The following is a 24,696-nucleotide window of genomic DNA, read 5'->3' as shown; positions in this document are numbered from 1 at the left end:
GACCTATCAGTAGCGTGAAACACAGATTGTGAAATCTTTCTCTTTTACACACTTGGATTCAAGGATGCGTTCTGTCCTGCCTCAGTGGATGCACCTTTTCTATCTCCTGGGCTGATTCCTCCACTTTTTTCTTCTCTCTTAATGTTAAGAGTCTCCTAAGACTCAATTCTTAGACCTTCCCTCCCTGTACTCACTTCTTTGGTGGTCTCATCTAGTTTCATTGTTTCAAAAATCACCTATATGGAGCTGACCAGAAAATAGAGTTTTCCCCTGAACTCCAGGCTCATATAAGTAAAATTTCCCTTGGTTTCTAGTACGTATGACATGAGCATACCCCAAACTGAAACCCTGAGGGTTTCCCCAAATGTTATTCACCTGCAGTCCCTCATCTTTTTTTTTTTTAAGTTTATTTATTTTGAAAGAGAGAGAGCATGAGTTGGGGAGGGGCAGAGAGAGAGGGAGAGAGAAATCCCAAACAGGCCCCACGCCATCAGCACAGAGCCTGACATGGGGCTCGATCTCATGAACCATGAGATCATGACCTGAGCTGAAATCAAGAGTCAGACGCTTAACTGACTGAGCCACCCAGGTGCCCCGCAGTCCCTCATCTTAATAGCAAATCCATCTTTTCAGTTTCTCACGTCCTCCTGACTCTTTCTCAAATTTGACTCTTCTCTTTCCATCTCAGGCCATATTCAATCAAGAAATGCTTTTGACTAGACCTTGAGAATATGTCTGGAACTAATACACTTCTCTCCAACTCCACCCTTATCAACCTAGCCAGTCTACCATCTTCCCTTGCCCGTGTTATTATGGAGCCTCTAGCTGACTCCCTGCTAACTGCCATTCATGCCCTTTTGTAATCTATTCTCAATAGAACCCTCAGAGGGTGAAATAAAGATTTTTACAGTTAAATAAAATGGGAAGAACTTCCCCTTAAGGGCACTTCTCTAAAGAAACTTCTCAAAAAGATATTTAACGTAAAAAAAAAAAATCCAAACAATATTTTCTGTATCAAAAAAAGATGGTGGTGTTTAATTTGTAGGGTTTAAAAACAAAGCACACTGCAATATTGAAGCTAAAATTCTCTAAAATATCTTATTGTTTTTGCAGTTGAGTCTTTTTTTTATTTTATTTATTTTGGACTTTGGACATTGTCAAGTTAAAATTCTTGGTAAAATTTCAAAGGTGACCACACACACACACACACACACACAGAATAGAAATGGAGTTACACATTTCAAGCAAGTACAACAGTAACAACAACAACAAAAAAAAAAATAGGGAAAAGAACAACAACCAAAAAAATCATTTATTCTTTTTAATGGAAGAAAGAGAGGAAAAAAAAACGTAATAATCTGAACAAATGGAAATCAGAAGTAAGCAAGTAGAAAAAAAGTTCAAATATACTCATGGGGTAAGAGAGAATTTTTCAAATTTGATTCTTAAAAAAAAACAATTCTATGTTGGCTTTCTTGTCTATTTCAAGAAATAAACATAAACTATAAGTACAAAAAATTGAAAAAAATAACTGAAATATATGTATCTGGCAAATATCAAGAAGAAATGAGAGCATATTTATTTTACTTCTGAGGAAAATTGATCTTAAGGCAAAAAAACTTCCCCCAAAACCTTTAAGCATGTTTACTACATAACGCTAGAAATGCGATTCACTAATAAAATATGATCCTAAAGACTCTTACACTTAATAAAATAAACTTGAAATATGAAAAACAAAAATTGCTAGAGACTTAAGGAAGAAATTGACGTTATCTACCATCAAACTGAAAAAAGTCAATACATTTCTGAATTTTTAATGGGTTAAGCAAACAAATATAGCAGCAAAGGTGAGGAAGATTTAAATAACACAAATAAGAAATTTGATCTAACGGGCATATGTAAAATTCTGCATGCCATTATTAGAGAATACACATTCTTCTTAGGCAGTTGCAAAAAGTGCCCAAAATTCACCAAGTAGGAGAATACAGGTTAGTCTCAACAAATATCAGAAAATAGATTTCAAAAAGATCGTGCACTGTGATCACAAGGAAATTTTGTTAGAAAGTAATAGGAACAGATAAAAATATTAAAACTCCCAAAAATTTGAAATTAGATAATACACTTCTCAAAATCCACATATTAAAAAATATATATCATAACAGACAATTAAATATACTGATAACTGAATAAATAATATATATATGTGTGTATATATATATATATATATATAAACCTGGGGTGGGTGGTACAGTGCAAGTTGTGATACAAAGGAAAACTGTAGCCTTAAGTACTTAAAGTAAAAAAGACTGAAAATTAATAAGCAGTCCTACTTAAGAAGTTAGGGGAGTAAAACAATAAAGTAAACCCTAAGGAATTTGAAAGCAGGAAATAATAACTATATGATGAGAAATCAATGAAATAGAAAACAAAAAATACATTAGAAAAGATCAATAAAAGTAAAATGGTGATTTTTCTTAGACTTCTCAGGAAAAATATAAATAAAATGTTATGACTTTGTTAAATTAACATTGGTTAAGTGGAGCACACGGTGCCAGATGGTGAGCAGACCAGAAGAAGAATTAAAATAGAGCAGTTTGTTACTCACAGGTCCTGGAGGAAATGCACATCCCCCTTCAAGGGGCAACTGAGAGAAGTTAATGCAAAATGTAGACAAAGAGGCAGGATCTGGGACACATGTCTTTTATTAGAGTTGGTCAATTCCAACCAGAAGAGTCGGGGTGCAGTTAGCTCCACTGGGGTCTCAGATAAGAGGTGCATAAACATTCAGGTGCTGGGAGGCAGGGAAGACAGCTGATCTGATCACAAGGGCTGTTGAAGAAGTCACAATAGGAAGTTACATTTGCTTGTGACTCTGTGGCTGCTATTCAGGGGCTAATGTCAGTTCAAGGCCCCTGCAAGTCACTTGCCCAAACAAAATGGATGCTGAGGCAGCAGTGCCATGGAGTAGCTTAACTGAACTCTGGACCAAAGGTATAAATGAGTAAGATTATAGTTAAAAGAAGGATATACAGATACAAGAGATTAAACAGGCAATGTTATTGATCAATAGCTTGGTAAATTAATTTGAAAGCTTAGATGAAGCTTTAGATTCATTAGATGAAATGAATACATTTATAGAAGAATATGACATCAAAAACTGATTTAAGAATAAGTAGGAAACTCGAATAGTGCCATAATTATAAATTTGAGACAATAATTAAAATCTTTCTACAATGAAAACACCAGGATCAAACCATTTTATGGGATACGTTTATTATTGTCAAGTAACAGATTATTCTAATCTTAGATATATTCTCTAGAGAACAAACTAGGAATATATTCCCATGTTTCCAATGAAGCAAGAACTAAAAAGGAAATCTGAAAGCCTGTTTCATTCATAGCAATTATTAAAGAAAAGCTTAACAAAATAATAGCAATCTGAAACCAGCAAGTGGGTACACAAAGATAATAAACCAAGACTCAGTTTATATCCAGAATACAAAGTTAGTTTAATTTTAGAAAATCTGTCTTCAACCAGATCAACAGATTAGAAACAATGAAACAGAAACAACAGAAAAAAATGTCTTCAACCAGATCAACAGATTAGAAAAGTACATAAGATTATCTTATTAAATGAAGGCAAAAAAAATTGTTACTGTTTAGTGTCCATTTATTATATATTTTTATATATCTATAAAATCTTTAAAAATCATTACACATAATAACATAGGTCAGCATGATAGCTAGATATAAAATCAATATACAAAGGTCAATTATAGCTTTATACAGTGGGAAAAAATACAAAACATAATTTAAAATAACACCATTTACATTAGCAACAAAAACAAAGTATCTTACCTAAAGAACATACCTAAAAAAAGATTTGCAAGACCTTGATGAAGTACAGGATAAAATTTTACTTAAAGGAATTACAGAAGACTTTAAAAAGTGGAGAGGTGGCTCATGTCCATGACTAGGAAAGCAATATATAAAAGGTATCAATTTGGGTGGCTCATTCAGTAACATGTCCATCTCCTGATTTCGGCTCATGACATGATCTCACAGTTCGTGGGGTCAAGTCCTGAGTCAGAGTCTATGCACTGTCAGCTTGGAGTCGGCTTGGGATTCTTGCTCTCCCTCTCTCTGCTCTCTAAATAAATAAATAAATAAATAAAGGTGTCAATTCTCCCAAATGTCTCACAAATCCATAGAACGCCAATTAAAATTTCAATAGTATTTTTCATGGAGTTCAGCATGCTTTTTTGTAAAATTTATGTTGCCAGAATATATCTAAACTAAGTGTTGCCAATTAAGTGTTGCCAGAATATATCTAAACTAGAGGGAAGAAATGAAATAAAGACTTCCAACCAGACAGCTAGCCCCACTGTAAATTATAGTAATTAGGTGAGTATAGAAAAATAAATTACGATTAATAAATTAATTAATTAAAATAAATCAATAAATTTATTAAGAAAGAAAGAAATTAACCAGTGGAAGCTAGTAGAAGGACCCTAACAGATCTAAAAATAGAAGGAACGTTAATATTGTCAGAGGTGCCATGGAAGATCAGTGAAGAAAGGAGAGGCTATTGAAATAACTGAGCTGGGAAAATAGTTAACAGTGAGAGGGAAACAAAAATGTGCCTTTATCTCACTGCTTACATGGATGTTAACTGTAAATAAATTTTGACATAAATATCAAAAGCAAAATTTTAAAAAATTAGGGAATGTGTATCTAATCTTATATAAGCTATAAAAATTGCTACATATAAAATAATGGCAAATTAGACTACGTGAAAACTAACAACTGTTAATCAGAGAAAATGTTTAAAAGGATAAAGCAATAATTAAGATGATTCTGAAACATCAATAACCAGTACAAAATGGTTGCTATAGACTACATGCTGAATTCCTACTAAGCAACTTAGAAGGAGAAGGAGAAAAGATAGGAACATTTGTCTTAACAGTAAACAAAAAGGGTGTGCCTGGGTGGCTCAGTTGGTTAATCATATGACTCTTGATTTTGGCTTGGGTCATGATCTCATAGTTTGTGAGTTCCAGCCCCATCGGACTCTGCTCTGGCATCACAGAACCTGCTTGGGATTCTCTCTCTTTTCCTCTCTCTCTGCCCCCCTCCTGAACGCACTCTTTATCTCTCTCTCAAAATAAACAAATGAACATTTTAAAAAGTAAACACGTAAACCAATTAAAATCTAAAGTTTTCAACTTTAATTCAGTTTTGCTAAATCAGCAAAATTCAAATCAAAACCACAGTGAACTACCATTTGATTATCGTACAAAGTTTAGCAATAAAAAATTCAAAGGAAAAATAAATCCGTGGTCTTGCTTATAAATTACTAGTGGGAGTGTAAATTGGTACAACTCCTTCAAAAAAAAAAAAAACAATTTGGCATTTTCTTGCAGACTTTAGTATTTACAAATCCTATAACACAGCATTCTTTTTCCCAGTTTTATAACTGAGAAGACATGTGCACCAGAAGACATGTACGAATATTTATACCACTATCTCATTAAAAAACAAAAGCTGGGTATAATTCATATATCCATCAGTAGAAGAATGGATAAATAAATTTCAATATATTTCGAATTAACGATTTTACAAAAGGGAAAATTAATGAGCTATAGCTATATCCATATATCCACTACTAGAAGATTGACACAATATGATACTACTGAAAATTCAAAAACAAAGCTTTAAAAAAATATTCTCTCATATAAATTATAAAACTTTTTAAAAACTAAAAAGACAAACATGAAATTCAAGATAAAGGTTACTGTGGAATAGAATTGGTGGTAGGGGTGAAGGAGGAGTCAGTGGAGGCATAACTTATTGGTAGCATCCTAGTTCTTAAGTCGAGTAGTAAGTTCCCAGATAATCATTATAAAATTTTAAAGAAAAAACAGAGTCCTACGTGGACAAATTGTTATAATGTGTTATAAATGAAGGATTACAATTAATTTAACTGCCTAAATTCCATAACATTATAAAGGGGTGATTTATTTAGTTACAATTATGTTGCCATAAGGCAAGCATAACGGAAAACTTTCCTTATTATGAGAGATGTTAAAACCTAAAAGATACTAATCAATGTTACTTAGAACATGGCTGGCTTTTGATGTCACCAGTTCTAGAGAGAGAAGGCAAGAGGTTGAGAAACTATTAAATGCTTAGGCTCAGAAACTGAATTTCCTGGGTCAATTTGACTCCTATCTACTTGCTGTATGATTTTGCACAGTTTACTCAGTTTCTCTATGAAATAAAGATGATAACAGTCATGGGTTGTTGTACAGTTTAAAATATGCAAAATGTTCGATAGGTTTTATTGTCAAATTAGTGACAGATTACTTGGAAGGCTGTGTCTGTCAACAGGTCTCCTCCTCCTCCTCCTCCTCCTCCTTGCCATGTGTAGACCAGGACAAATGGTGCTCAGCTGTGCTTTCCTGGTTTCCAAAATGAGTATTTCAGAATGCCTGGACAGCACTGTTGGGGCTCCTTAATGGGGCCTCAAACCTAGGGTTCTTTCTGGGTGTTCAGAGGAACAAAATGTCTTTCTCTTAAAAAGTAAACCTTTTTAGGGTGCCTGGGTGGTTCAGTTGGTAGAACGTCTGACCTCGGCTCAGGTCATGATCTCACGGTTCACGGATTCCAGCTCCACATCAGGCTTTGCACTGACAGCTTGGAGCCTGCTTGGGATTCTCTGTCTCCCTCTCTCTCTGCCCCTCCCCTACTTGTGGGTGCGCTCTCTCTCTCTCTCTCAAAAATAAATAAACATTTTAAAAAGCCAGTCCCTTTTCAAAACCTAAACTCTCTGGATCTGTGGGAGGGCAACAGGACCCTCTTCTCTTTTTTAAATTATGACTGTCAAACACAGAAAGTTAGGTATAACAAATCAATGCAAGTATCCATAAATGATCATAGTTCTTTGTCAACATGGAAATGAAAATAACCTGTTTGCAGGCAAGAGGTGCTGTGGAACAAATGGAAAGGACCCCAGGTCAGATAACAGTCAGAGTCTGACTTAACTTGTCTGAAACCTGTGTCCGCTCCTGCAAGATAGGTCTGAATTGTTCTTCCAAGGCACGTCTGAGCTCTAAAATGCTAAGTCTCCAGGAACAATAGAATGTCATTCCTCAGTGGAGTGTATTTTCACCATAGACATAATTGTGCATTCAGTGATCCCTGCACATTTGTCCTTGTGTTCACCAAAGGCTCTGGAAGAACAATAGCTAGTGGTGAGAGAGAGAGAGAGAGAGAGAGAGAGAGAGAGAGATAGGAGTGAGTGTTTAAGGATGGACAGTTGGGAAAAAAAATCCTTATTGGACCAGCCTGCAGCTGGTTTAACCCACAGGAATAGCTGTCCAGGAGTACAGATTAAATTATTTATTTTTCCATTAGCTGTCTGAATACAAGTAAAGTTCATGCGGTGGATAAAACCCCATGGTGTTAGCTCAGATATGACATTTTAAAAGAAGCCTCGGTGCTTCCTTAATAAACACCATGAAAATAAATAGAACAGAATGGAGGAACTCACGCTAATACATTTTTAAATGTGTGGTATTTTTCGTTGTTAGGGTGAAGAATAAATTCTGTATCTACTTTGCACACAGCCAAATGTGCTATGAAATATTATTTATGTACTTGACAAATTCCCAAGTATAGCATCAGCCTTGCTAAAATACCCGTTGGCTCGACATTGCACTTCCAAATTTAGCATTATGGTTGACAGCATTTTTCTTGGTCTCTCAAAAAATGACCAGCCAAAATTTCACTGCACTCATTTCCAAAGGATCTGATATTGATTTTCCTCTTTGCAAAAAGTAAATTCTTTGATTATGAAACCAATAAACTCAGATACAACTTTTAACCTTATCAGGTTTTAGCAGAAGAAAAAAACTTAGGTTTTAGAAAAGGAAAAAAAAAACTGGAAGATCATCCTGTTACATGTTAAATAATAATGTCACTGAGAGCCATTAAAGGGACATAAAGTTTAGCTTGAGAAAAATCAAATATAGATAATCCAGACGACAAGCAATTTGGGAATTAAAATACCTTCAGTAATTTTATGTAATAATGGCCACCACACCCTTATGTAACACAGGGTTTTTACAATGTCTCGTGCTCTTAAATTTTTTATGGGGAGGAAGGTTGAAAGAGATAAATTATTTGAATAGCATAATTTTTAAGGATATGTTCCAAAATAAATTCATTAAGAGGCAACTGAAATTGAAATTAAATGCACTTATGAATATTCCCCATGCTGGAAATCAAACTGACATTGTTTCATGTGATAACAAATTTTAAAGCAAATCTTTCAATGTGAAAAAAAAAAGTGAGCAGGGGAATCCATTGACATTTGAATGTCAGCCTCTTGGTCCTTCCAACTGGATGCAAACTTTGTTTTGGCTCAAAGTGTCCATTTCAGTATCTACACTGTCACGCTCGTTTTTAAAAATAGTAACATAATGTTGTGCCAAGAAACAAGGGCAATGCCAAACCTAGAGAAATCTATAAATTCATGTTTAGGAAAGAACCAAATTGCTTATAAATGTCAAAAGCTGTGTGAAAAGTAGTAATTAAAAATGATCACATCAAATCTACTGCTTTGCTCGGAAGATTTAAAATACCCTGAAGCCAATGTGGCCCAAAATTGAAGGTTTAATAGCTTAAAATCAAAAGATCCATCTTCACTCACATTTATAAGCAAATACTGGTCTGTGGGCTGAGGCAGTGTTTCGACCTGCGTGTGTGGTGCATGTGATTTTAGGTGTCACATTCAAGAATACAACAGTCACTAGCTCTATGCTGTCCACTGACCCGTCTCTCAGGACTCTGGTTTGTCATGGCCCATGACTCTTCTCTTAGAGTACAGCCTCAAGAAGGCACCTGAGCATCTGACATCTTGTGTGGACTGTGCCAGCTGCCCATCTCTGAGCCTAAGGCAAGTTATGAGCCTTTGGGGGGCTTTAGGTACACGAGAGAGAACATTGCCCTGAATTACAACCCTAAAGCAGACCAGGAAAATTCCTTCTTGGCAGTGTGAAGAATACACAAGTTTCAACTTAACACAGAATTCTGATAACTGTCTACTTGCTAATAAAGTTCATTTGATTTTGATCTTTACATTAACATAATAGGAATGATAATTCATATTAACTACCATTTACTGATATACATTATATGCCAGATATTGTGCTAAACACTTAATATGAAGTACTTCAAATTAATCCTTATAGTAACCTTTTTCATATGAAACATCTGGGGTTCAGTCTTTAAGCTATTTGCCTAAGTTCCCATAACCAGTAAGTGATAGAATTGGGATTCTAAGTCAGTCTGTTTGATCCCAATAAATACTATGAAGCGTCTCCTGTTAGATTTGTGTATGGCATAAAGTGAGATCTTATCTTATCTTACCTTCCAGCTTTATTGAGATACAATTGACATATAACATTGTGTCAATTTAAGGTATTGAACATGATTTGATATATAACACATTACAAAATGATTACCACGGTAAATTTAGTTACTGTCAATCACCTCACACAGTTACAAACTTCTCTTCTTATGATAAAGACTTTTCAGATTTACTCTCTGAGCAACTTTCAAATACACAATACAGTATTGTTAACTATAGTCACCATGCTGTATATTACAACTCCAGAACTTATAACTGGAATTTTGTATACATTGACCATGGTTATACTTTTTCCTGACCTGTGGCAACCACAATTTGTTCTCTCCAGAGGAGTTGTTTTTGTTTGTTGGGTTGTTTGTTTGTTTGTTTGTTTTATTCCACACATAAGTGAGATCATACAGTGTTTGTCCTTCCCTGCATGGCTTATTTCACTTAGCATAATGCTCTCAATTGGCTTATTTTATTAATTAGTTTAATCTACACAATTATTATCTAGTATTACCAAGTTAGTTGAACAATACCAGTGCCCCGTGCATATGCCTGATTAATACTAATCAATATTTATTATGTGTTTTGGACTGAATTGTCTCCTCCAAATTCATACGTTGAAGCGTAAGCCCCACGTGACTGTATTTGGAGATAGATGTTTAGGGAGATAATTAAGTTTAAATAAGATCATAAAGTTGGGGCCCTAATCCAAAAAGACTGATATCGTTATACAAAGAGTAGGAGACACCAAAGGTCTTCCTCCTTCTTGAATTCCCTCTCCCAGGATAGACTTCAAGCAAAGGCCATGTGAGCACACAGTGAGAAGGCAGCCATCCGCAAGCCACGAGAGTCTTCACCAGGAACCAAACCTGAAGGCACCTTGATCTTGAACTTTTAGTCTCCAGGACTGTGAGAAAATAAATTTCCATTGTTTAAGTGACCCACTCCGTGACATTTTGTTGTGACAGACCAAGCTGACTAATATATCACTCTTGATGGGGATCTGATGATATCAAAGAACAATGATATCACATGTGCAAAATCATGAAAAGAACAGATTGCATCCATAAGGCAAAACTTAGACCTGTCTCAGATAACTGACACCTTATGTGCATCCCTAAAAAATGACAGGAAAAGACTGGTATACCTTGCAAATCAATTTAGATCTCCTCCTTTATAGCTCCTCTCCTGGGCACTTTGTCCTGAGGCTGTCAATAACGAGATAGTTGTGACAAAGAAAATATTTGGGGTGATATCGCACTTAAAATGAGGAACGGAGTCATAGAAAAGCTAGCTGCTAGACAGCAGAGGCTCTAACAGTACATTGTCATGTTTTACGCTCCTACCGTTCTGTTCTCTTCCATCTTCAACTCCAACTAATTACTTCATTAAGCACTTGAAAAACCCAGGACTCCTATGGTAGCAGGAGGTCCTGGGAGTTGGTGGGGTTGGGTGCTGCGGCTGAGTGCTACTGTCCATAGCTACCTCGATAGGACTCAGCTCCTTGCCCTAACCGTTTTCATGAGTGGAGGTTTTAGGAGCCTCCAATCGTGTTTCACTATTACTGGTATTGCACTTGTTTTTCTTGCATAGTGCAGTAACATTAAAGTTCTTCAAGAATCTAAGCTGGATGGTTTGGGTTTCCAAATATTGGGAGATTTTGTTAGCTTTGGTATTTCTAAACCATTGGGGATCTCTGGAGTGATCACTTCCTTGTTCCCAAAGCTTGCTAAAGTGTGAAAGGAGCATTTCTCTTACCCCACATTCTACGTCTGAACATCCATACTATCGAACATCTTTAATTTCTGGAATATTTTTTTGTCTCTCTCTGACAACTGTTGAAGTCAAGGATAGTACATTCAATTGTCAGCTACCAGTGAGGTCTGCTGCTGGGAGGGTGGGGAGGGGTTCTGCCACCTGGGCCATTTATGAAATATCACCATGCCCAGGAGCTGTCACGCACTTTAGACGGTACAGAGGATATTTTGTCATTATACACTGTCATGATTCTAATCGTGCAAACATACAGTCCAAAGGGCAGGTACCTTTTTCTTGCTCTCTTCTAATAACAACAGCCAAAAAAAAAAAATAATTATTTTGTGTGTTAGCCTTCTGGCTCTTTGTGGGGAGAACTTTTGTATTCTTTTTTTGTCACTGATGGTTATCTTTAAAATTGATTTTGCGCAGCATAGACAACACCTAACAATTAACTGTGACAGGGCTAATTCACTTTATGGAATTTGCGCATTAATTTACATAATAGATTTGTACATTAATTCACATAATTTCTTAATTATGTAAATATGTATATTAATTACATGAATTTCTTAATTTACATAATCTACCTAAATTCTTTTTACAAAAAACAAGCTTTACAAAACAATGTACAAAGGAATCCCTTGATAACAAACTCGGTTTATTATATGCATATATGTAAATCTATGCATACATACTACATGCCCTTTAACTCATTTACCACATATTAATAGAAGATGCCCAATAGACACCTATTGGTGACAAGGATAATTTTGTATGCATTCTGTGCCCAAAAAATACCAGTGAAGTGTGGATATTTCCCATGGCAGTACATATCTGGCTCCAGTTTTAAACAAGCAGTGGTTAGCTTTATTGAGAGGACTAGACAGAGGTCACTCGAGGAGTCAGCCAGAATTTGGAAGTGGAATACTTGCTGGCTTTCAGCCCTGTTTCTAGTAACTACCCCACCCTGTTGTTCCCAAGAGAACAAATGAACACTTGATAGCTGAGCAGGTGGCATGGGATGTAGTAATAAACAGCTCCTTTCCTGTAAGGGAGCAGTGGACTAGGTTTATGGATCCATGAACTTTCCTGTGGGGAAGCCATTGTGTCCAGTTAAAATTGTAACTGAAAACATCCGTCTCTATCAACTTCTCAGTAATTCCACTCATACGTAGTCCAAAGTCCCTCAGCACCGCTCCCATCGTCGGTTCATTTGACCACATGTACAACCAGCTTCTAGGATGAAAAATAGCATGAGGACAGCTAAAAGTTATTTCGTTTGTCTGTATGTGATGAGAAGTGGCTATGGATTTGGTCCACCTGCAAATTAATGTCAGGGAAAGGAAGCCACTTGGGAGTGAATGGTTCTCTTTCCCTGTTTTCCATGTGTTTACTTCCTCTGCTTCCCTAATGAACTCCATAGCTTTGGAATTCTAAACCATTAAATGGAATTAAGAAACAGGCTCATTATTTGGAGTCAAAGGTTACAATCAACTCCTCTCCAACAATCAACCAGTATCCCTTTGTTTACTTGAAATATAACAGGAAAACACTACCTCGTGCTTAAGTGACTTGGAGCGTTATTTTCATAATTGCTTGCTGAATTTTCCTAATTAATCAGAAGTCTTTGGCACAAAGAGTCCAACTATTGAGACTTGAGATACAGGGCCGGCAGAAAATTTGTCAGCAGAAATTGTCTTTTGTGCAATCTATGTGCTACCTGGCACAAAAAGTACTTTGTAAATCTTGATTATGATTGCAACACAATGGTTAATTAGCAGGGCTTTTCTTTATCCTTACAAACTTCTTTAGACTCTTTGACATTAATGAATTGAGGAATGAGAGTTTCCCTACAGTTGTATGCAAAAAAAAAAAAAAGGAGGGCGAGTTTGCGTTGTTTTCCAAAGGATATCCCTTGTGCTGACAGTATTCCATGGCGTGAGCCCTACGGTACCACAGCCAAAGATTCAAGCTGGCCAAAGAAAACGCTGACCCTACTGGACTTGAGTAGGTCAAGAAGTTTTATGGTGAATGGAGAGTGACTGTAAAGTTAATCTCCTATTTATGTTACACTGTGATAATCCTGCCGGAGAGTAACAGCAGCCACAAAAGCCAGGAAGTTAAAAAAAATTAACAGAAAAAAACTTTTTTCTTAGACCATCTTTTTGTTTTGACAGTTATTGCTATGAACTTGATGGAGGGTTTGTTTGTTCAAAGATCATTTTTTGTAAGCATAACTAAATGCACACATTTTATAATAATGTATATTTAAATGGTCATAACATAGGATATTCTGAATTATAGAACTGTAAATTAAAAAAACAAATATATGTAACACATAACTTAAACATTGGGGATTAAGCGAGAACCTCCGTTGGAAAGCATTCAGAGTATCTCAGAAATGATTTAGGATTCACTATTTAAAAAAAAAAAAGTTGAGTTAGATTAAAGAAAGTTGGCAAGGAGTAGTTTAAAAAATGGTTTTTCAGTTTAGACAGGTTTCTTTACAGACATTTTCAGTGACGACATAGTAAAAGGAAACATTTAAGCATATTGTGAAATATTCAGGTTAGATGAGAAATAATTTCCTGAGGGGATTTAGTCATTGGAATAAGTCACCAAAAGTAAGCTCTAAAATCATTTTCTCTAGGGGTCTTTAAAACACGATACATTTCATATCTTCAGGACAGCTCTGTGTGTGAAGACGGATGGTCACAATACATGACTTCAGGGTGAGTATGAATTTTTCTGACTACGAGTAAGATTTTTATTTCTTTAAAAAATACCTAAGATGGGAAAACCCATTAATTAGATTCCAATAGAACAACTGGGAAAACAAGCAAAGTTTTACAGAAGCTTTCATTGCTTCACAGAAAATAAACATCTTCTAGCATAAGTGTTGTGGCTGCAGGCTCTGTAAAATTGTTAGCTTACATTTTGGCTCTTTTTCTACACGAATGTAACAGTCCATGAACTCATATTTGGAATCCCAAGCAATTACATAACTTATTAATCTTGCCAAGATCAGTACTATTTCTTGTTGTTGAATGTGGTTTATGAGAAATAGTGATCGTATATCATACCAGAAAAGGCCCTGGAAAATGAGGCTAGATATTAAAATTGCCATGGGACAATTTTTAGAATAATTTCACCGATGAGAAGATTTTTCACTAATGAACAAAGACAGGTTTAACTCCTGTAGTGTAATTTTATACTAATCTCAGAGATGCAGTACAGTCTTCCAAAGGATTTATGTACCAATAGCCATGCCACTGTTTCCTGATGAGAAAGATCCAAGCAACTTACAGGTACATTGCTCATTCCTCTATGCATCTCTGACACAAAAGGATATGTGTGACAAAGAAGACATTGTTAAAAAAAAAAAAAAAAGAATGGAAAAGAATTATAAAGACAGAACTTAAGACACACGTTCATATAAGAGAAGACAAAATAAAGAAATGCCAACTGAACAGACGGGAATGGTCCCAGCAGTGTAAGAAGCAAGACAAGATTACAGTGCCCCTGAACCAAGAGAGAAAAAGTTTCAGGAAGGACAGGGGTGCACACCTGAATCAAAGGCTGGAAAACAAAACAAAACAACAAGAAAATGAGCACTAAGTAAGGCCATTAGATTTGACAGTGATGGCGACCTTCCTGATCAGACTGAAGTGGATAGGAGAGGAGAGGAGAGGTGGTGACAAGTGAAGAAGAACAGCAATCTAGATGTTTTGTTGGATTATTTATAGTTGCTTGGGGATAGTGGAAGCATTCCTAAGGAGGCAGAGAACCAAAAGAATAAAGGATGCTCATATCAAACAGAAAGGAAAGCTTCAACACTGCACAGCAGGACTGTGTAAATGGACTTGGAATAAATCCTCTTCCGTTTCTTCTCCCTGAGGTCCAGAACGCAATGGCATGTTCCTCCTCCCAGCAGTATCTGTGGCGTAATTGTAAACGACATTCATATTTTTCAGTGTGATTTTAGATTTATTATTCTTCTGAATGGAAACACAAAGCCCAAGACCTCTTTATTAGGTAAATTTTGCTAAGTTATGCTGATGTAATAAATAGCTCCCACATATCAATAGGTTCTAATGACGGAGGTTTCTGTCTTTTATACATTACGTGTGAGCTCCATGTGGGTTCTTAATTCATGGATGCAGAATGACAAATGACCCTTATCTGGTCATGTCGTGCTCAGAGCAGAGAGATGAGAGCAGTGACAGAGGCTCACAGTGGTCCCAAAGCTTCTGCTCAAATGTAGCAGACATCACACCACACACATTTAGTTGATCAAAGCAAGTAATCTAAGAGATGGGGTGCGAAAGCACAATTCTTTGACAAGGAGGACAGAGAATATTCGATAACACTTCAATCTGTCACAACTTTGAACTTTTGGAAAGCATAAAATATAGAGAAAAAACAATGAAAAATTTCTACATCTTTCCAATTGGTTTGCTGATGGGATCCTAATAAGTAGTTTGCATTCTAATTTTTAATTAAAATTACATTATACATATTCCTCCATGTCATTTAGTATTCTTTAAAATATGATTTGAGAGGCTGTGCATTATTCCACTTGTCTGGATGTAATTTTTCAGCCATTCCCTTGACTTTTGCTCTTTTGTTCTTTGTTAATATTCTGCCATTCAGTAGATTAAGACACATTTTCTAAGCTACTCTCTAGTGCGCATCGTGAAGGATGTTAATGACTGGAAACAAATGCTTCCATACCTTTAAAGATGGCTGCTTTATTTTCTCCTCTAGAAGAATTCATACTCTGCTTAGAAAATAAGGTTGGTTTTAGTCCCAGTTGCATTTGAACATTTGCCTGGACAAAATAGCAATGCTGAGGAGTGCTAATATACTTTTGGTGTTTCATTCCCATGATTCGATTCATTGTGAAATTGTCTGGTGGACCAATTAACCCTGTTTTCCAGTCATTAGAATTTATTTCAATCATATAGCAAGAGAGTTAACTGTTCAGATATTGGCCATTTAAAAATCCTTATTAAGGATATAAATTAGACCAGGAAAAAAAAAAGAATATAAATTAGAAGTTTTAATTTAAAGATTAAGGGACTTTCTTGTAACAATCTGAAATCTAAAGACATAAATATTTCAGTGATGTAATTGACACTTGTTTGCCTACTCATTATTGCTTTCTCCCTTTTTCTTTCCTTTTTTTTAAATGTTTATTTATTTTTGAGGGAGAGAAAGAGACAGCGAACATGAGTAGCCGAAGGGTAGAGGGAGAGGGAGACACAGAATCCGAAGCAGGCTCCAGACTTGGAGCTGTCAGCACAGAGCTCAATGCGGGGCTCAAACCCACGAACCATGAGATCATGACCTGAGCTGAAGTGGACACTTAACCGACTGAGCCACCCAGGCATCTGCCTTCTTCTTTCCTAATAAAACCTTCCCACTAATGTAAGTGCTTCAGTGGAAACTGACACCATCCTCTGATTTCAGAGTGAGCCTGAATGTTGCAAGATTAACCCTCATCTCCTTGCCAATGACCAATTCAGGAATGAGCACTGTTTCATCCTGTCAATAAGACAAGAACGATGTCTGCCTTATAAGAAATGTTCCCTCTATCCTAGGAGAAAGTCACAGGAAAAGTCATTCCTCTTTTCCGCCTGGTATTTTCATGTTCAAAAGGGATATCTGGAGCAGCTGCAGGCAGTTTCCCAAAACTTTAGGAGGAAGCTAAAAGTAAGGATATCAGACACAAGAGGTGAAAAAACCTTGGTCTTTGATGACCTTGGTGAGCATTGAATTAACCATCCTGGAAATTTGCCTGAACTTTTGAAGTCCTTTTATTAAAAGTTAGTGATTTTTTTTTTAGCTGTTTAGCCAGTGTAGATGAAACCTCAGGATACTTGTAGGAGAAGGCATTCTAGGTTATACAAGTCAGGCAGAGATGCAAGACTCTGTTCTGAAGTGTCAACTGAGTAAGTCAAAATCATCATTGCATTTCTTTTATTTTTATTTTTATTTTTATTTTTATTTTTATTTTTTTAGAGAGAGAGAGCACATGCAAGCTGGGGAGAGAGGCGGGGTTGGCAGAGGGAGAGAGAGAGAGAGAAAGGGAGAGAATCCCAAGCAGACTCCACACTCAGGGCAGCACCTGATGTGGGGCTTGATCTCACAAGCCTGGGATCATGACCTGAGCCAAAATCAAGAGTTGGATGCTAGGGGCACCTGGGTGGCTCAGTCACTTGAGCCTCTGACTTCAGATCAGGTCATGATCTTGCATTTTGTGAGTTGGAGCCCCGCATCGGGCTCTGTGCTGACAGCTCAGAGCCTGGAGCCTGCTTCGGATTCTGTGCCTCCCTCTCTCTCTTCCCTTCCCCTGCTTGCATTCTGTCTCTATGTCTCTCTAAAAAAATAAAAATAAACATTAAAAAAACTAACAACAACAACAACAAAAAAAAGAGTTGTTGCTCAACTGGCTGAGCCACCCAGGTGCCCCATCATCATTGGATTTCTAAAACATATTTCTGTGTGATACACATGCACATTACACACATCTATATGTGCTTTCTACCTAGGACTTTGATCCAATTGCTGGAAGGTTTATACGTCATGCTCACATGCGCTATGAATAATGGAAGAGAGGGCAAGTTAAATTTCATACTTAAATCTTGAAATGAAGAGAAATAAACAGGATGATTTCATTCTCAAAGTGAATTCATTTTCTTTAAAACAAATAAAAAAATTCTAGCTCATACACTTATAAATTATTTCCCACAGGGGCACCTGGGTGGCTTAGTCGGTTAAGCATCTGACTTCGGTTCAGGTAATGATCTCGTGGTCTGTGAGTTCCAGCCCCGCATCGGGTTCTGTGTTGCCAGCTCAGAGCCTTGAGCCTGCTTTAGATTCTGTGTCTCCCTCTCTCTCTCTCCCTTCCTTGCTCTCTCTCTCTCTCTCAAAAATAAATAAACATTAAATTTTTAAAAATAAAATAAAATAAAATAAATAAATTAAATTATTTCCCACAGATGACCACAATTTGCATTCGCAATAGATCACAGTGTTCATTAAAAAGATGGTGTTGACAATGTTAACCTGTTTCCCCATAGGGCAATTAAACAGAACTAGAGAATCACACTTATGAATTAGTCATACAATCATTTGATATGAAATACAAACAGTTTTACCTTATTTGTGTAGAAAAGATATATGAAGAACTTTGGTTGGTGAAAGTCATCAATGACAAAGAAGTAAACGTAGTAACATCTAATTTCCATCATTGGCTTTAAATTCCCTCCTTCCAAGTTTCTTATCCAAGTTTGTGATGGCACATTCATTGACTTGTAGTGCCTCTCATGTTTTTGCTTTCCATTATCTAAATCTCATGGAAGTATAAATGAAAAGAACTGGCTAAAACTGAATAAATTTGGGGCGCCTGGATGGCTTAGTCAGTTAAGCGTTTGACTTCGACTCATGTCATGATCTCTCAGTTCATGAGTTCAAGGCCTGCGTTGGACTCTGTGCTGACAGCTCAGAGCCTGGAACCTGCTTCCGATTCTGTGTCCCTCTCTCTCTGGTCCTCTCCCACTCATGCTCTGTCTCTCTCTCTCTCAAAAATAAATAAATATTAAAAAAAAAGTAAGTAATACATTTGTGTCTATAGTTTAGATAACCAAAATAAAATCCTGTAGAATTAAGTCCTAATTAGAAAGCTACACAAGATCTGTCAATAATTATACACATAGTCAACATTTTCTGATTTTCCAACTCTTTCAAGCTTTCCTTTTGCCGTATGCAAACATGTTATGGACAAAGGTCACAATCCATAATCTCGTTTGCATGAACATTTCAACTGAAGAGAAAAAAACGTATTTTGGCTTTTTGTTTTGGTTTTACCTCTGACCATTACAATGAGCAAACTGGAACAATGAGTTAAAGAATTTTTTTTTTCAAATGTATATATGTACGTTATTTTTCCCTTAAATTTTAACAAAATCAACTGATAGCTATGTCTGCATATAAAAATCACTTGTCCAGAGAATTAAATTAATTTCCAGGTATTTATTGTCCCAGACCCCTGGTAGAGTCAGAGGAAAACGTGACCTGTGAGTCCTACAGAATCTCTACAAATTAAGATCAAGAAAATACAAGTTGAAAATAAAAGTATCACAAAGAGTTAGAAGAAATAAGCCACAGGGGTGCCTGGGTAGCTCAGTCAGTTAGGTGTCCGACCCTTGATTTTAGCTCAGGTCATGATCTTGTGGTTCGTAGGTTTGAGCCCCGTGCTTATGGTGTGGAGCCCACTTGGGATTCTCTCTGCCCCCTCTCTCTGCCCCTTCCCCACTTGCATGCATGCATTCTCAGTCTCTCTTTCTCTCTCTTAAAATAAATAAATAAACTTAAAAAAAAGAAGAAGAAATAAGCCACAAGAGTAATGGCCAGCAGATGTCAGAAACAATTGTCTTTAAGGACTTCAGATATTGAAGTAGTTAGATATGGAATATATAATAACTATACATAAGTTTTCTATGGCTGTTGTAACAAATTACCACTAACTGAGTAGTTTGAAAGGAGACAAATTTATTGTATTATAGCTCTGGGGGTCAGATGTCTTAGAATTTCTGTGTGATGGGGTTATTTCCCTTTCTCAAATTTCTGAGGATGAATCTATTTCCATGCTTTTCCCACCTCCTAGAGAGCACCCATATTCCTTGGATCATAACCCTCTTTTTCCACCCTGAAAGCCAGCCATGTTGTACCTCTCTGATATTTCTGCTTCTGCCGTCACATCTCTTCCTCTGCACCCATTCTCGTACATCCCTTTCCCACTTTTAGTGATCCTTATAATCACATTGGGCACACATAGATAATCTGAGACAACTTCCCTCTCTGCTGATTGGTAATCTTAATTCCATCTCCAACTTTAATTCCCTTTTGTTATGTATCCTACCATATTCATAGGCTCTGGTGATTAAAACATGGGTGCTTTTGTGGGTCATTATTCTCCTTACTACACGGTATATCATAAATGCTTAAGAAAATAAGATGCAGAGACACAAATATGAGTAGGTAATACACAACCATCAGTAACGGTCAGAAGACTTTACAAAAACAAAATGTGATTTCTTTAAATGAGTAATACAGTTTTTGAATTAAAAAAAAAATCTCCATAAACTAGGTAAACAGCTTTTAGACACAGCTAAAGAAATAATTAGTAAACTGAATATATATCTAATGAAACTACCCAGAATGTAGCGCAGAGGGGAAAAAAGAAATACAATACGTAAAAAAAGAAGTTAAGATACATAGAAGATAGAAGTCGAGAAGCTTCAAGACATGTATAGTTGGAAGCCAGAATAGAATAGAATATGGACAGTGGAAGGGAGGAAACGTGTAAGTAGATAATGGCTGAAAAGTTGCAAAATAAATGAAAAATTGGAATTTGCAGATTTAGGATGCATAATGAGTCTCTAGCAATATAAATAAAAGAAATCTACACTTAGATATGTTTTGGAAAAATTGCAGAACAGCAGAACACTCAAATCAAAGAGAAGCTCTTAAAGCATCAAGAGAATAAAGACCTATTGCCTAATAAAGACTGAAAGTTAAACGGCAGAATTCTCAACAATAGGTACTAAACGAATCAAATCTTTTCTACCCTGAAAAATTATTTTTCAAAACTAGAAGTGAAATAGAGTCTTTTTTAAATAAACAAAAACAGATTATTTACCGCTTTTTTTTTTTTTATTACTGTAGGAACTCCTAAAAGTATATTTCAGCAAACAGCAAACTATTACAGAGGGACATTCTGAGATGCAAGAAAAACATAATGATAAAATGGCAGACATATCTTAACCTAAACAATAGCGTCTGCATAAAGTAATAAAAATAGTGTCCGATTTTTGCGGTTTTATTTAAATGGACAATTCTAAAATAGTAGACAAAAATAGAATGTCAGAGGGGTGGGTAATCAGTGTTATTGTGTTCTTACTGCTTGATAAAATTCAAACAGGAGTTTAGATACCTTTGGACATTGTAAGTTAAATATGAGTGGCAAAAATTTTCTATAACAACCACTAGAAAAAGTAATATATAAATGCTAACATCAAAGAGGGAGAAATGAAATAAGAACTCAATCAATTAGGGACACCTGGATGGTTCAGTCAGTTAAGCATCCAGCTTCAGCTCAGGTCATGATCTCGCAGTTTGTGGGTTTGAGCCCCATATGGGGCTCTGTGCTGATCCAGCTCAGAGCTTGGAGTGTACTTCAGATTCTCTCTCTCTCTCTCTCTCTCTCTCTGTCCCTCCCCCGATCACGCTCTCTCTCTCCCTCTCTTTCTCTCAAATATAAACATTAAAACATTTTTTTAAAAAAGAACTCAATCGGGGCGCCTGGGTGGCTCAGTCGGTTGAGCATCCAACTTCGGCTCAGGTCACAATCTTGCAGTCCGTGAGTTTGAGCCCTGCGTCAGGCTCTGGGCTGATGGCCCAGAGCCTGGAGCCTGCTTCCCATTCTGTGTCTCCCTCTCTCTCTGCCCCTTTGCCGTTCATGCTCTGTCTCTCTCTGTCTCAAAAATAAATAAATGTTAAAAAAAAAATTTTAAAAAAAAAGAACTCAATTAATTAAGAAAGGAAAAAAGAGCATAAAAAAGTGTGAAACTAAAAAAATATATGGGTAGTAGGAATATGTGAAAAATATATCAATAATAGTAAATCAGTAAAGTCTTCAATTAAAAGACAGACTATTTTATTGGATTTTGAGATATAGCTTTATGTTATTTACCTGTAATATTAGAACATGGGAAGGCCAAAGTAAAAGGATGCAATTAGCTTTTACCTTCTATCTACCTCACTATCAATATGTATTTAAAACTTAAAGATTTTTTTAAATTTTTTTTAATGTTTATTTATTTTTGAGACAGATAGAGACAGAGTATGAACAGGGGAGGGTCAGAGAAAGGGAGACACAGAATCTGAAACAGACTCTAGGCTCTGAGCTGTCAGCACAAAGCCCGACGCGAGGCTCGAACTCACGGACCGCGAGATCATGACCTGAGCCGATGTTGGCCTCTAAACCAACTGAGCCACCCAGGCGCCCCTAAAACTTAAAGATTTAAAACAAACATGCAGTGTTTTACATTTTCTAAGGATCGGGAATTCAGAAATGGCTGAACTGCATAATTCTGACTCAGGGTCTCTCAAGAAATTGTAGTCAAGATGTAAGCTAGGCCTACAGTTATCTCAAGGACTGTTTGGGGTTGAAGGACCTCTTATAGGCCTAGTACCCTCAATACATGGCACTTGGCTTCCCTCAGAGTAGGTGACCCAAAAAACTATGGTGTCTTTTGTAAGTTGGGCCTGAAACTATACACTGCCATTTATGCAATATCTTAATGATTATGTAGGTCAAACCTATTCACTGTGGGAGGGGACTATGCAAGAAAGTGATTACCAGAAGTTGAAGACCATTGGGGGTCGTCTTGAAGACAGGCTACAATAAAAATACACCAAAATAATAATGTCAAAAGAAAGATGGGGTAGCTAGGTTTGTATTAGATGAAATTAACTTTAAAATCAAACCATTGTTAAAGGTTAAAAAAGATTATTAGATAATGATAAAATTTTAATTTATCAAGAAGATCTAACAAATCTAAACTCAGATCCCTGTGGAGGGGAAAATAGTCTTAAAATATAGAAAGTAAGAGTATATTGAGCAAAAGGGAAGAATTGTCAAATCTACCATCAGGGGGAGAAATTTCAACACATTTCACTCAATTATTGACAATTGAAATAGTCAAAAATTAGTAAAGACAGAGAAGATCTGCACAATAGGATTAACAAGTTTGATTTCAACACGTAATAATTAGAGAATATTCATTATGTAATGTGTGTATAAAGCATTTATAAGAATTAATTATACATTAGGCCCAAATCTGGTCTAAAGTAATTTAAAAATCCATGTTATAAGAACATGTTCTCTGGACACTGCAATTCAGATATGATTACAAAAAACAACATAACAATATTTGGAATCTAAAAACACATTTCTTTTTTTTTTAATATAATTTATTGTCAAATTGGCTAACATACAGTGTATACAATGTGCTCTTCGTTTTGGGGGTAGATTTCCATGATTCATTGCTTACATACAACACCCAGTGCTCGTCCCAGCAAGTACCCTCCAATGATTTATGGGTTAAAAAGACACATCTTAATGGGAACTTCAAGGTACTTAGAAATCAACAATTATACAACTACTACATATCAAGCCCTGTGAATTGCTGTGAAAGCAGTACTTTGAAGTACAGATGTTTATAGCTGCAAATTTTGTATTCAAAGGAAAATGAAAATTAATGAGATAATCATCCAGTGTATGAAAACAGAAGAAGAGAGGCCCCTGGGTAGCTCAGCTGGTTAAGTGTCTGACTTTGGCTCAGGTCATGATCTCACAGTTCGTGAGTTTGAGCCCCACATGGAGCTCTCTGCTGTCAGCTCAGAGCCTGCTTTAGATCCTCTGTCTCCCTCTCTCTCTCTCTGCCCCTCCATGACTTGTGCTTTCACACCATGGTTTGTGAGTTTGAGCTCCTCATTGGGCTCTGGGCTGACATCTTGGAACCTGAAGCCTACTTTGGATTCTGTGTCTCCTCCTCTCTGCCCTTCTCCCATTTGTACTCTCTTTCTATCTCTCAAAAATAAACAAACATTAAAAAAGGAAAGAAAGAAAACAGAAGAAGAACAGAATGTAGAAGTTAGGAGATAGTTTTTTAAATGTAAGAAGTAAGTGACCTAAGAGGATCAACTAAACCAAAAGAAAATCTTTAGAGGGATTGTTCAAGAAAAAGGAAAGAAAACACAACCAACTGGCCCATCATAGGAATTAAAAAGATAACAAAACTATAGTTATAGCAGAGATTAAAAGAGAGTAAGAAAATACCAGGAAAACCTTTAAACTTTTTTTAATGTTTATTTATTTTGGAGAGAGAGACATAGTGCTAGTGGGGGAGAGATGGAGGGAAAGGGAGACACAGAATGTGAAACAGGCTCCAGGCTCTGAGCTGTCAACACAGAGCCTGACGTGGGACTCTGACTCACTGACTGCAAGATCATGACCTGAGCCAAAGTAGGACAGTTAACCAACTGAGCCACCCAGGCGCCCCAAGAAAACCTTTAAATTGTAGAAAATATACTAAAATGAACAAATTCTGAGACAAGTAGTACTTATAAAACTGATTTGAAAAAGAATACTTTAAATATATGTTAATAATTGAATCAGTAGCTAGAATGTGCATAAAATAAACACTAGGCCCAAATAGTTTTACAGCCAAATTAGACAAAACTTTTAAAGTGCCAATTGTTGGATCATATATGCAATATTCATATTATATTATATACATACATTTTTAAAGATAGTTGATGAGACAGAAATTCTCCCCAACCCTTCCTTTGACATTACATTAACCTTGACACCAAAATCAGACTAGAACTATATGAGAAAGGAAAATTATAGACTTGTTTCAATCATGAATAAAAATGTAATAGGC

At 36.3% G+C, this 24,696-nt stretch overlaps 1 long non-coding RNA gene across 2 annotated transcripts in view; it reads left to right on the top strand.

The window, feature by feature from the left end:
• The first annotated feature begins 2,820 nt into the window (after window positions 1-2,820).
• LOC125923185 (uncharacterized) overlaps window positions 2,821-24,696 on the top strand; it is a 29,715-nt gene continuing 7,839 nt past the window's right edge. The window contains exons 1-2 of one of the 2 annotated variants that reach the window (XR_007457930.1): window positions 2,821-2,991; window positions 13,830-13,911. This is a non-coding gene — a long non-coding RNA (uncharacterized LOC125923185). The remainder of the gene's footprint in view (window positions 2,992-13,829; window positions 13,912-24,696) is intronic. The other variant, XR_007457931.1, reaches the window with a different exon arrangement.

Source organism: Panthera uncia, chromosome B1, assembly GCF_023721935.1.
Source record: "Panthera uncia isolate 11264 chromosome B1, Puncia_PCG_1.0, whole genome shotgun sequence".
Taxonomy (NCBI): domain Eukaryota; kingdom Metazoa; phylum Chordata; class Mammalia; order Carnivora; family Felidae; genus Panthera; species Panthera uncia.
Note: the sequence above shows the minus strand (reverse complement) of the source record. Positions and strands in the feature narration are given on the sequence as shown.